At 41.4% G+C, this 12,863-nt stretch overlaps 1 long non-coding RNA gene across 1 annotated transcript in view; it reads left to right on the top strand.

The window, feature by feature from the left end:
* The window catches only part of LOC109311640, an 18,279-nt gene extending 6,461 nt beyond the window's left edge, over positions 1-11,818 (top strand). The window contains exons 2-3 of the long non-coding RNA XR_002101556.1: positions 4,894-4,896; positions 11,802-11,818. This is a non-coding gene — a long non-coding RNA (uncharacterized LOC109311640). The remainder of the gene's footprint in view (positions 1-4,893; positions 4,897-11,801) is intronic.
* Positions 11,819-12,863: the final 1,045 nt, after the last annotated feature.

Genomic DNA, 12,863 nt, shown 5'->3' on the forward strand with positions numbered 1-12,863 from the left:
GCATTTGCATGGCGTGAGCAGCCCGCGCCGCGATTGGCCGCCCGCGGCCGGCTGCGGAGCGGATTGGTCACTTGGGGCCGGCTTGGAACGGGGCTGTGTTTGGCGGCCCGGGCGGGCGCGTCAGGAAGGCGCCTCGGTGACAGCAGCTGCGAGCGAGCCCTGCTCGGGGCTCCTGGGGGCTTCGGGTTGCCTCAGCCCTTGAGACAGCTCCAGCAGCCCTCTGGACACTCCTCCAGCCTTTGGGCAGCTCCTCCAGCCCCTGGAACGCTCCCCTAGCCCATGGGAGAGCTCCAGCAGCCCTTGAAGCGACTCCCCCAGTCCTTGGGATGCCCCCCGCAACCTTTGGGGTGGCTCCCCCAACCCTTGGGATGCTCCCTCAGCCCTTGGGACAGCTCCTGCAGCCCTTGGGATGTTCCCGCAGCCCTTGGGATCTTCCTGTAGCCCCTGGGACAGCTCTTGCAGCCCGTGGGGCGGCTCCTCCAGCCCTTGCGGGTGGCTCCCTCAGCCTATGGGATGCTCCCCCAGCCCCTGGGATGGCTCCCACAGTCCTTGACGCCTTTAAATCAGCCCTTTCTCTCCACCTTGAAGTGCAGCGAGGTGTTCTGGGGTCAGTGACTTACCTGGCAGGGGAAACACCATGTATCTGGGTCCAGGAAGGTAATTTTTCTTAGGTGTCCATGGGATAACTGCTTTTCTGGCATGGTTTAGTACCCGCTAAGGTGTTGGGGCTTTAAGCCTACTTTATGGAAATGGGAGGCTCCTCCTTAGTTTGCTCATGTGGCCATATATATGGCTAAGGGCGAGTGAAACTGAGGCACGTGCAAACCCCAAGCCTCTGGGCTTGGACCTGCATGTAGGATGCCTGCCAAAAGATGATGGAAACATCTGAAGCCCCTGCTGGGGGTAGAGGATGTTTGCCAGTTGTAGGGCCACTTATGGTTCTGGACCGACTCATGGACACTTGATTTGGCTGATTTGGCATGGAACACAAAAAATTTCGTTAAAAATAAATAAATAATAAAGTTCTGGGCTCAGCTTGGGTGAAAGGTGAGGGTGGGAAGTCTTACCTGGTCACCTTGGGCTGTGCTGGCCGGAGAGAGCTGGAAGCCATCCCCTGGCCATTTAGCTTGAGAAAAACCTCGTGAAAGCCTAGGCAGGGGTATGTGGTAGACTGGTCTCGACAGCGCTGGAGGACAGACCAAGACATTACAAGTTACAGCAAGGGAGGGGTTAAACCATAGTTAAAGTGTCCTCACTGCCATTTTTCAGCATGGGGATGCTGACGCACGTGACAGTCTGGGTGCTTTAATTAGAGTGGCTCTCAGGAGCCACTCTAAATAAAGCACTGCCCCTCCTCTCCACTCCTGGAGCATGTCTATAAACACCCTTTTGAGACCCAGCTAGGCAAAGCTTGGGCTGGGTGATCTAGTTGGGGCTGGTCCTGCTTGGAGCAGGGGCTTGCACTAGATGACCTGATGCCCTTCCAACCCAATTTTTGTCTGTTTCCATGATGGCCATATTTGGAATCGAGAAGGAATTTTACCCCATGGTCAGATTGTTATGAACTGTAGGGTATTATGCCTTCTTCTGCAGGAGGGGTTGTGGCCCTCAGCCTCTTGAGCATACAAGGATAACATTTTATAGAAGCAGGACATTGGCTGCCATGGTTCCTCTGCTTTACCTGTGGCAGGTAAAATTTCTGTGATTCTGTGATCATTTCCCTGTTAGGCAGGAGGGAAACAAGGGCCCTCAGGGGCTGGGCTGAGCAGGCTGCTCTGAAGATGGTCCCTTCATTTTTCTCATTTCTCCATCAAAATGTATGTTCTTTCTTTGCTGAGCCATGGCAATTTGAGCTCAGGATTTTGTAGGCATATCTCACATCACCCGTGATAAGTCATTGAGAAGCGGGTCTAGAAGGGACCTCCAGAGGTCATCTCGTCCAACCCTGTGTCTGAGGCAGGATCATCCTTATCCAAACCATCCCACACAACCGTAGTCTAAACTATTTAAGACTACTGTCAACCCTGACACAACATAGGCCTAACACCCTCATCTGCCGTAGCAGAACCATGGCAGCTAATGTCCTGCTTCAATAAAATGTTGTCAGTATACACTCAAGAGGTCCCAGGTACAGGGCCATGCCCCCTGCTACAGAGGAAGAAACCTGCACGGGTCTTTCCTTACCCCAGATATGGTGATCAGTCTGACCCTGAGCAGAGGGGCAAGACCCTCTAGCCAGCAACATCCAGCTTTGCTCTTAGCAGCAGAATTGGCACACCTCAGCTGAAGTTGATGTTTGGCTCTTGTGTGAGCCCTACCAAAGAACTGTTTCTGCTCATGCAGCAGTTATTTGTCATGTGCACTCAGCTGTTAGCCTGGCACAGTCTGGAGGGCACTTTTGCCTGCATGGATGGAACCTTACTCCACGGTTGCTTGCTTTCGGTTCCTTGTTTAACTATCTTGGAACAATATTGTCATCAGTTTGTAACATAACCCCCAGTTTCAACAAGTTAGGCCTTGCTATGTAGCAATAGGAACCCCCAAACACAGACAGGAGTTTAGTTTGGTTCAAAGTGTGTGGTACTGTCACCAGAACATTTGTTTGTTAGAGCCCAGTGTTTTATTTGGAAGATGCCTTCCTCCTCCCAACCCACAGAGCAAATGTTTACTTGCCTATCTTGCTGAAATAGCATTTTCAGGATAGGTCACTCGTCATGCTAATTAGAACAATTTTTGAAATTCCAGAAAAACAGGCCTGCAAAAAGTTTGGACTCATTCCTTATGTCCAACTTTAACTACTGTTTTTCTTAGGCAGAGGCAGCAAATAATAAATGAGAGAAAAATACAAAGAATTCCTTATTACTGTACCACCCATTTGGTTGATATGCCACTGTCAGGAAAAGATAAGCATTTTTTATCACATTAATTATATAGATCTGTTCACAGAAACATGGTATCATAGAAAAATAGGACTAGAAGGGCCTGAGAATGTCATCTAGTCCAATCCCCTGCCCAGGGCAGGATCATACATATATACACATCATCCATATGTACATATACATACATCCTGCAAACCCAGATCCTTGGCTAATGCAAATTAGCACAGATCCACTGCAATCTAAATACTTGAGTCCCTCGAGTTCTGAAACCTATAACTATGAACGTATGTAGGCATATATACAAATATCTATATCAGTATATAGTCATATATCCATTTTTATATATCTATATATACATCTATAAAATCTCTCTCTCTCTATATGTATGTGTGTATATAAATATACATATACACATATATATTTATATATATTTATATAGCGATATATATGGATATATATATAGGTATAAGAATATATATGGATATATATATTCATATATATGCCTATACACATTCATAGTTACAGAGCTAAATGCGGTAGCCCTGAGTCCCTCAAGTTCTGAAACCTTTAACTATGAATGTATATAGGCATATATACAAATATATATATCTGTATATATTCATAAAGCCATACATCCATATAGATATATATACTTATAGATGTAGTGTTATAGACATATATAGCTAGATACAGATATATAAAAATGGATATATGAATATATACCGAGAAATATAGGCATATATGAATATTTATATATATGTTCATAGTTATACATTTCAGAACTTGAGGGACTCAAGGCTACAGCATTTAGATTGCAGTGGATCTGTGCTATAAATATATATATCTCAGTGTGGATATATGCATATATGTATATTCATACATACATACATATATATATATATTCATAGTTATGGGCTTCAGAACTTTAAGGACCCAGGACTAGAGAATTTAGATGTTAGTAGATCTGTGCAGATTTACATCAGCGGAGAATCTGGGCCTTGAGTTTCAGGATTAGAAGATGAATAAGGAAAAAAAAAAATTTTAATTTTAATTCCAGTGTGATAACTTTGAAAGGTTTTGTGTTGCTAACTCCAGCAGCTGGAGTCCTGTTAATTTGTGGAATTAAACAGGAGTTGTAATCTTGTTAATCTATGGAATTGTGTGAATGCATTTCTAATACTTGTCAGATATTTTATGGCACACCCTTTCCAAGACCATTAAAATGGCTATAAAGCTTTCCTGGTAATTTCATAGTTAGGATTTTTGAGCCTTAATTTGGGTTTAAACCCCTGGAATTTACATATCTGTTAATATGCTTTATTGCCAGAGGCAGACAGTTTTAAGAACCAGATCTGTCTCAGCTTTTATAGAGTACATCTTTTAGCATATTCAACAACAGTTTCTGTTTTCCAAACATTTTAAACAGTCCCATTTTGACATTTGCAGCTGTTTTGACTGCACTCACACAGTTCACACTTCCCACATTTGCCAATCATCACGAAAATGGAATAATTTTTAGACAATTTTGAACGAACAGTTATTTTATCTTTGTGGTGAAAACCAGTGAAGAACAAATCACTGCTGTAGATTGCCCAGTGCAGAAGGAAGGAGCTGCAGTTCTAAGGAAGGTACTACCCTGCTAAATCAAAATGGCATATCCTTGCTCCCTTTCATATCCTTAATTATAAATATTCTTCTCTTCATGCTTCTCATCCTCTGAGTTTTGTTCTGCAAATGGGTCCCTCTCTGCTGGTAGTTTCCTGTGTCTACAGTTCCAGTTGCACTACTTCTCCTCAAAGGTTGCTCCCCAATCTGCTCACATCATGCCTCCCCTTCACCCATAACCTCAGCCGACCCCCCCACAACTTTGCTAACTGTGTTCATCCTTCACACCTTTCATTTCACCTCATATTTCCTCTAACATCTAACAACCTGGATGTACAAACTAAGTGAAAAGAAGGCAGAAGACATTATTTTAATCCGTAAACATGTTGTCTAAACTTAAATGTAAAAGAAAGTAAAGATGATCAATTGAAATTCTATGAGCTGCTTGAAGTTTGCGAGGCTTCTGGTGAAGTTACAGGAGTTTCAAAAGTTAAAAATGTTCTTAAAATGAACAGAAGTATAATGCCATGAATTACCAGTGCTTGTTTTGACTGAGCAGTTTAGATTAGCATATTTGCCACCTCCTTCAGACATTTCTTTTCCTGGAGTCCTTAGTGACTTATTCAGCTAAGCACTGAACTCCAAACTTGAAAGCATGGCGCTGAGATGGTAGTATGATGCTGCCTGTATTCACATTGAGGTGACCACCTAAAGTCACCATGGCACCTTCATCAAATGTTTCAACCTAATGATACATCATCACAACACTGACTCTTCATTTTACTGATCCTAAAACATTGTTTTTCCAAGATCAGAAAAAGGAAAGGAACCATATAGCTAGTCTGCCGTCTGCCTGATGTCCGACTAACATGGCAAATTGCCTCTCTGCTTAAGGAACCGTATGACATCATCCTCTCTATGGCTGTGTGCTGAGAAACGGAGATGTGAACCTGAGGTTTTCCTTAGTCGCTCTCTCCTTTTGTGCCACTTCCCATCTGTCTCTTCTGCGCTTGTGTAGGATTTGATATTGTGAACAGTATTTAAAAATATAACCCTGAAGGAAAAACAATGGAAAAGCAGGTCTGTCATGTTTGGAAACTTCTTAACATCTTGTTTTCAGCTCAGGGTTGAAATTTCCATATCAGGAGCCTAAGCCAGTATTCCTCCACCACCACCTAAAACCAGCACTGTTTTGAGGGAGAGCTTTGGAACATAAGACATACAGGGATGGGCCTGCGGCCAGTAAAAAAAAATGTATTTCAGTGAAGAAACAAACAAGAATGTTATAACGGGAAATATGAAACAGTAAACTTGCTGTCTAGACTGTAGCACAATATCATTTCAGAAATACAGACAATAAGTCTTCCAAATCTTTGAAGTCTCTCTGGAAATAATTAAAGTGATTAACAGAGAATCTCACTTTTAGATTATAGCACATCCTGAATTCTACCCCTAAATATTACTGCTAATTATTTTTAAATGCTGGAACACCAGTCTTTTCTCTAAAGAAACAGGGAAAAATGTGAACGTATTGACCAGTTTCCAACAAAGAGATAGGGACTGCCTGCAAATTTGCTGATTCCCAAGTGTACTGACATTTTGTCAATCTGTATTTTGCTCTGGGGGGAAAAATTCTCAAAGTTCAATCTAGTTAAACTCATTTTGTTTTACCTTTGACCTCTGTAGTCAAGCGGACCACAACGCAGGCTAGCCTTACAGGTGGTCATAGCAACCATGTCTCTTTATTTTTAGTAGTTACGGGTTTCAAAGTTTATCTGTAGAGTCACTGGGATTTTAAGGCTGATAATTCAATAATATGCTGGACCAAATAGTTTCAAATGGTACAATAAACTCAAATTAATGTCCTTTTCACTAAACTTTGTACTTTCAAACCACATACTTTAGAAACCTACAAAAAACCCACAACAAAACAAAACAAAGCAAAGCACTGTAGTGTCTCTTCACCTTCAGGAAAGAATAAATAGCAGGTGCTGTGGTGAGATCTCAAGTTACTAAGATTTCATGGCCTAGTTTTTCAGATGTTACTACTAATTCTGGGCGACTTCAATTTACAGGTGCCCAAATTGAGAGATCTTCATTGTGTCTTCCTCTCAGAAGCTGCTGTCTCACCGCCCCTCTGAATTTCAGGTTGGGCACTCCAAAAATCAAGCCGTCTATGAGTCACTTTTGAAAAGAAAGTCCCCTTGCTTTAACAAAGTAGGCTACATTACATTTACTGGCACAAAAGGAACTGTAATCCTTGTTCCCCAGAGACTAATCACAAAACTCCCATAGATTGGGGTAAAATACAACTGGCATAACTGAGGGGTAAAATACACAGTGATGCATTAGCCTCAATTTTCTTAATAGTTTTCTTACCCATCAGTCTCTAAAACCTTGTACTTCACAAAAAACCCCTGTCTTTTAGGCCCGAGATTTTCAAAACATTTCATAGTCTGGATAACATTTTAATACAGAGACTGCCCCATGGATAATTCCTCTGTCATTTGCAGGCAAGGTTCTTTGAGCAGATGTGCTATTTTTTTTAGACTGAGTAGTTGGAAAAAAGTTCTTGGCAAGCCTTCAGGTGCAGTCACCTTTCTTCAGGCAAAGGGAGTCTCTGCTGTTCTGAGACGCCAAGAAATGAGAGAAGCTAAAAGTGTGGCAAGATGTCAGTGAGAATGTAAATAGGTAGAAATTAGGAAGACAAAAGATAAAGCAGGGAAGGGGGGGCAGGCGGGGGAGAGACAGGGAGGAAAAAAGCCAAATGTGAGTCAAGGAGATTCCATAGTAATAGTGATTCAAGGAGCTGTCCGTGAAAAAGGAAATAGCTGGAACTCAGGAAATCAAAGAGCAGAAAGAAGAGGAGGGGCTGAAAAGGGAGGAGGGAGACAAAGGTGTAAAGGTTCAGGTCTGGCAGGTACCTGGTGAATCAGGCAGGTTATAATGTGTCATAAGATCAATGTCTATATTGAGTCCATGATTTTTTGTATCCAGTTGATTTATGAAGTGAAGTTTGTAGTCTTGTCTATGAAAGATGTTTTGTAAATTCCCTTTGAGGATTAGGCCTGAGAGATCAGAGAGGGAGTGACTGTCTGATGCAAAATGTGCCCCCCACAGGTAGTTGAGTATTCTTGTCTTTGATAGATTTTCAGTGTGCGTTCATTCTGGTGCGCAGTTGTTGTTGGTTCTCCTCCTGTTGTTTGGCATTTTCCATCAGGGTGTCTGGTGCACTGGATGTAATATATAACATTGCTGGAGGTACAGGTGTAAGATCCAGGAATGGTGATGGTTCTGTTGTGGGGTGTAGTTATTGTAGGAGTGGCGGAAATGGTCTGGATCGTTTGGGTGTGGTTTGGGTCATAGGGAGTTTGCTTCCGGTGATGAGGTTAGTGAGGCTCAGTGCTTGTTTAAAGGCTAGGATGGGTGGTTCTGGAAAGATCTCTTTAAGAATTGGGTCTTTTTCTAGTATGGGTTGCAATTGTTTGAGGTCATCTTTGAGTTCATCTTTGACAGGCACCCAGGGGAAGATAAATATTAATTTTCTAAATTTTTTAGGGGCCCCACAAGCTGGATAGAATGGCCTGGCAGCTTTGATCTAGCCCCTGGTCTAGTATCTAGAACAAGAAGGAGGGGTGAGGTCATGTGATAAAACAGGTATTCATGGACCATTTAGGAGATGAACAATCAGTTACTCTTCCACAGACAAGCATGAATAAACTTTTACAACTTCAAGCAACACTTTACCGGTTAGGAATATATGAGTCTTCTAGGTGGGATAGTATAGGATTTTAGTAATAGGGGGGTGTGTGTGTGTGTACGCATGTGTACACACACATACATATAGTAAAATTAATGGCTCTCCATGGAAATTATATTTTCAATGTACAGCTCCCTTCCCCAATATGTTAAATATGTTAATAAATTATGTAGACCAAGAACTATAATGTCTATGTATCTAAAGAGCATAGATTAACTTTATATTTATTATTAGCTTACTATTGCCCTTTTCCATTCCTTAATCCCTGAGGCATACTGAGCAAAATGTCTTTTTCAATGTAAGTCATCAGGCTTTCATTTTTGGGGTGGAGAGAATAACCATCAAACACAATTTTTACAGTAAAGCTTCCAACAACTTGGGATTTTCATGTATCCATTGTTCTTTGCTTACACTGCTAGGCTTTGTCCTCCTTTATTTGGGTAATGGGATCCTACTTTAAATCTTTCCTATCACTATATTTTACTATGATGTCACTAATTAGTAATGTCTATGAATTTTCTGCTGCCCTGAAGGACCCTCATGAAAATTAAATGTGCCAAATAAAGTGGACAGTGACACTGCTTCATACATTACCAATTAATATTTTTTAAAACCATTTTATCTGAGGATTTTTGATATTTTCCCAACAGATCCACTCCAAAATGACTTTCTAAATATTATAAATAAGAATAACTGCCTTTTGATTGAATAGCAAAGAAATTCAATATGCCAGTTGCTATTCCTAAAGTGTTCAAGCTTCACCCTCTCAGCTTATGATGTCTGCAGAACCTTTTGACTGATTTACAGAGCTGGATTCCATAGTGGAATCATTCCTTGTTATATATAAATGCATTTGTGAAGTGTTTCTATTTTGCTTTTTCAAACAAAGAGCCCAGTTTTTCAGCCCAAACTCGTTCAAAACTCCATTGATTTTTTAGTGTGAAGCCTACAACCTGCAGCACATATTATAGGAAAGCCATGCTCTCCTTTGAAATCAGTGTGACCTGTACATGTATTCCAAAGAAAGAATATGACCTTAGGTGCTTAGAAAATTATACACACATTTATATAATTAAAATTCTTCAAAGCCATCATATATGTAAGTACTGAATAAAACTATTGGGCCTGCTGACTGATTCTTTTCAAGCATGTTTCTAATCTGGAAAAGTGGCATTGGGGTTTTAAAGTTTATCAGTTCCCAAAGGTGTAGAAATCAGACTTTACAAATACAAATACAGATTTTCTGAATGCCACCCTCCAAACCCAACATGACCTGAGGCAAAAGCTGCATTCCTCTTCTTCATCATCACCTGTAACGATGAAGCCTAATTTACAAGTCCACTTAAACATTTAATGACACCTTTTTAACCCCACATCTTTCAAAATTATACTCTTGGTGGCATCCATGCCTTGAAGAGTGTTGTACTGATTTAACTCCTTGCTATTTAGCCAGTTATTTTATGGATGATGCAAAAGATGGTTTAAAATTCACCTAATTTCCACTTAGCTGTGTTATTTCTACAAAAATAACACAAGTAGCACTGCAACATTTATTTTTATCACTAAATTTAGATGATGTATGATTTTGGATGCACACCTGGAATGCAGACTGTACTATTTTTATGTAAACATTTTTCAGAGCAGATATACATTTCCAGTGCCATCTTTTCATTTAGGAAAATATAGTTGTAAAAAGAAATAAAAAGCAATTTGGGGTTAAGATATCCCACTGGGATATGTAAAATGTGATTCAGGTCTTAGCTCTGCCTCAGAATTCTCGAGTGACCTTAAGTCAAAAAGCCAGGTGCCTTAATACCTGGGTTTTAGGTGCCTGACCCCTGCAGCAGATTATTTAATGTAACATTCAGAAAGCATTGTGAGAATAGGGATGAGAATTTAGAAGCCTCCATTCTCAGGAGAACTCCTTTTTCCAATGAGTGGATAAGTAGCTATGTCAGTCTGACATCAGGTAGGGCAAGGGGACACCTTAGAGACAAACTGGTTCAGAGCAGCATGAGATTTCATAGGTGATAAAAGCTGTCACCTGTTCCAGTTAAGCACATGTGTAGACATGGCCAGAGAGTGCAATATACTTGGATTGTTAGATTCCAATATAAAAAAAAGCTGCTTATAAGTAGGGCTGTTGAAAATAACCAAACCAAAAATATTAGGGAAAAATGTTTCAGGTTGACTCAGTTTTTTTCTTTCAGTGTTCTTAGCAAAACAAAAATTGCTAGGGGTATGGGGGGAATCTTTTGGGGCTGAATGATTTTTTTTTGTTTTTTACCCAAAGCAAAGTATTTGTTTAACTTAAAAAAATCTTTATCTTTTTAAAAATAAAGATAAATATATTTTAAATGATTTTTAAATGAAAAGTAAAAGCATTCAATCGCAAAAGAATCTCAAAACAAAACGTTTTGACTTTTCTAAACGTTTTTTTCTCAGTTTTATTTTAGATGAACCTATTTGCCAATTTTGACCAGAATACACTAATCTTTTTGATCAGCCCAAGGAATAAACTACTTGCAAAAAAAACCAAAATCATGCTTGATTATAAGCCATCCTGACTGCACAAAAGGTTCAGGCAAATGTGATATTGACACATTAATAGGAAGCATTTTCCCAAAATCAAACATACGAGAATTCTTGGATGCACAGACAGAACAAGAGTTGACTTAGCATTGTTAGAAAACTAAATGAAACATTAAAACAACTTTACACATGGCTAGCTCCAGAATTAACCTGAACTAACAGAAAAGAAACACCTAATAAACACACAAATGTGGTAGATGACATTGAAGGGAACAAGTCAGAAATGTTCATCTCAGCCTTAAGTAGGCAAATAATTCATAATGCATCATTTATTTGACTCATTGTTCCTCCATTTTCTTTGCCTGGGAAGAGAAAACTGTTTTATCTAATGTATTGATTATGCAAAATTATTTTTGCTGAATAATTTCTGGGAACAAATCCTGGTCTATACCTCTTGCCTGTCAGCAGTTTGTTGCAGGAGCTAGAAATATGAGCTATTTTGGTTGAAAATATAGCTCATATGTTATGAGTTTTCTGACTCTGTGAGCATAGAACAAGGTTATAGCAAGAGTTTTTGGGAGTCTATACATGTGCTCCAGGGTGGAGGGGGGGAAGCTTCAACTAAAGTGGTTCTGAGAGCTGCTCTAATTGAAGTGCCTTCAGCATCACATGTATTCAGCATCCCCACACTTCAAAATGGCAGTGGGGGCACTTTATGAAAGCTTGTTTGACAAGCTTTAGTTAAAGCACCCCCACCACCATTTTTAAATGTGGGGATGCTGAATACATGTGACACGGGGGCTGCTGGAGTGTGCTGATTAGCAGGCTTCAGCAAACTTGCAGCAGACTTGATTAATCGAGTGGGCTCTAATGCATACTAATTGGCAGGCATTGGCGCAGAGGTCCTTCATGTATATAGGTACCCCTTATGACCATAAATTAATTTTCAGGGTGAAATGAACCCAGTACATCTGACCAGTGGAAGACGGCTAGGAATTTGCAGCCAAATTGGAAGTAGGAGCAAGACACAGGGGTTTTTTTTATGGCAAGGCTGATTAAACATTGGAACAAGTTCCCAAGAGAACAGTTCTATTCTCCATTTCTTGATGTCTTCTGATAAAGACAGCAACAAATGCTTCAGTCAAACGTCTGGAAGTTATTGGGCTCACCCCATGTGTGTCTGGGTGATATTTAATAACTTGTAATGCCCAGGATATCTGACTGGACCAGCAGTACTCAGTCTTCTAGCACTGTGGGCTGGATGAGTGGTACAGAATCAGTCTGCAGGCCAGATCCTGTGGGTGAGGTTGGTGCTTTGGCTAGATCCAAGTGGGCTTGGTAGATGCAGCAACATATGGGTGAGAACCTGAGTACCAGCTCAGCTCATACTCCAGATCGGGCCTGGAAGTGACTCTGCAATCTGGCTCATGGAATCTTAGCATCTGGCCCACAGGGCTCCCCACTGGTCTGGAAATTTGGTGGTAGAGGACCAGTGACAATGTTAATTGCTAGCCACTGCTCCCCCACTGCCAAATATCAAGATGTATGGGAAGCACTGCAGGCAAGATAACATGGCTCCACTTGCCAGAGTTGACCCATGGGCTGAGTATTCCAAAATAGATGATCCAGTTTTTGCTACTGGCAGGATCTGTGAGTGGATGGAGCATGCTCAATTGTTCGTGAACAGTCCAGTCACATGCCGTAGCTGCAAAGGGATAGGATCTGTTCAGTTATTCTGTAAGGACTAGCCAATTGCCCATCAAAAATGATGTGGGGGGAGAGTAGGTGGGGACAGAGCCCCGCCCCTCCCCTCCATCTGGACCTGCTCCCCCTTCTCTCCTGCTGCTTGAGGTCCAGGCCCACTCCCCCTGCTCCTTACTGAAGTGGCAGGGGGAAGGGAAGAGCAGGCCAGGCCCAATGCAGGGGAGGACCAGACCGGAGGGTGGGGAGAAGCCAGGCTGCTGTTGCACAAATGGCAGTTCGTTCCCTGGAGGCGTGCAGAGATCACAGACACACAGACATCAGTCGGCACTTAAGGGTCTATTTGCTTGCAAGCAAGGCCAGAAAAGGGAGCTCAGCTCAAATCA

Source organism: Crocodylus porosus, unplaced genomic scaffold, assembly GCF_001723895.1.
Source record: "Crocodylus porosus isolate Cpor-Errol unplaced genomic scaffold, CroPor_comp1, whole genome shotgun sequence".
Classification (NCBI taxonomy): domain Eukaryota; kingdom Metazoa; phylum Chordata; order Crocodylia; family Crocodylidae; genus Crocodylus; species Crocodylus porosus.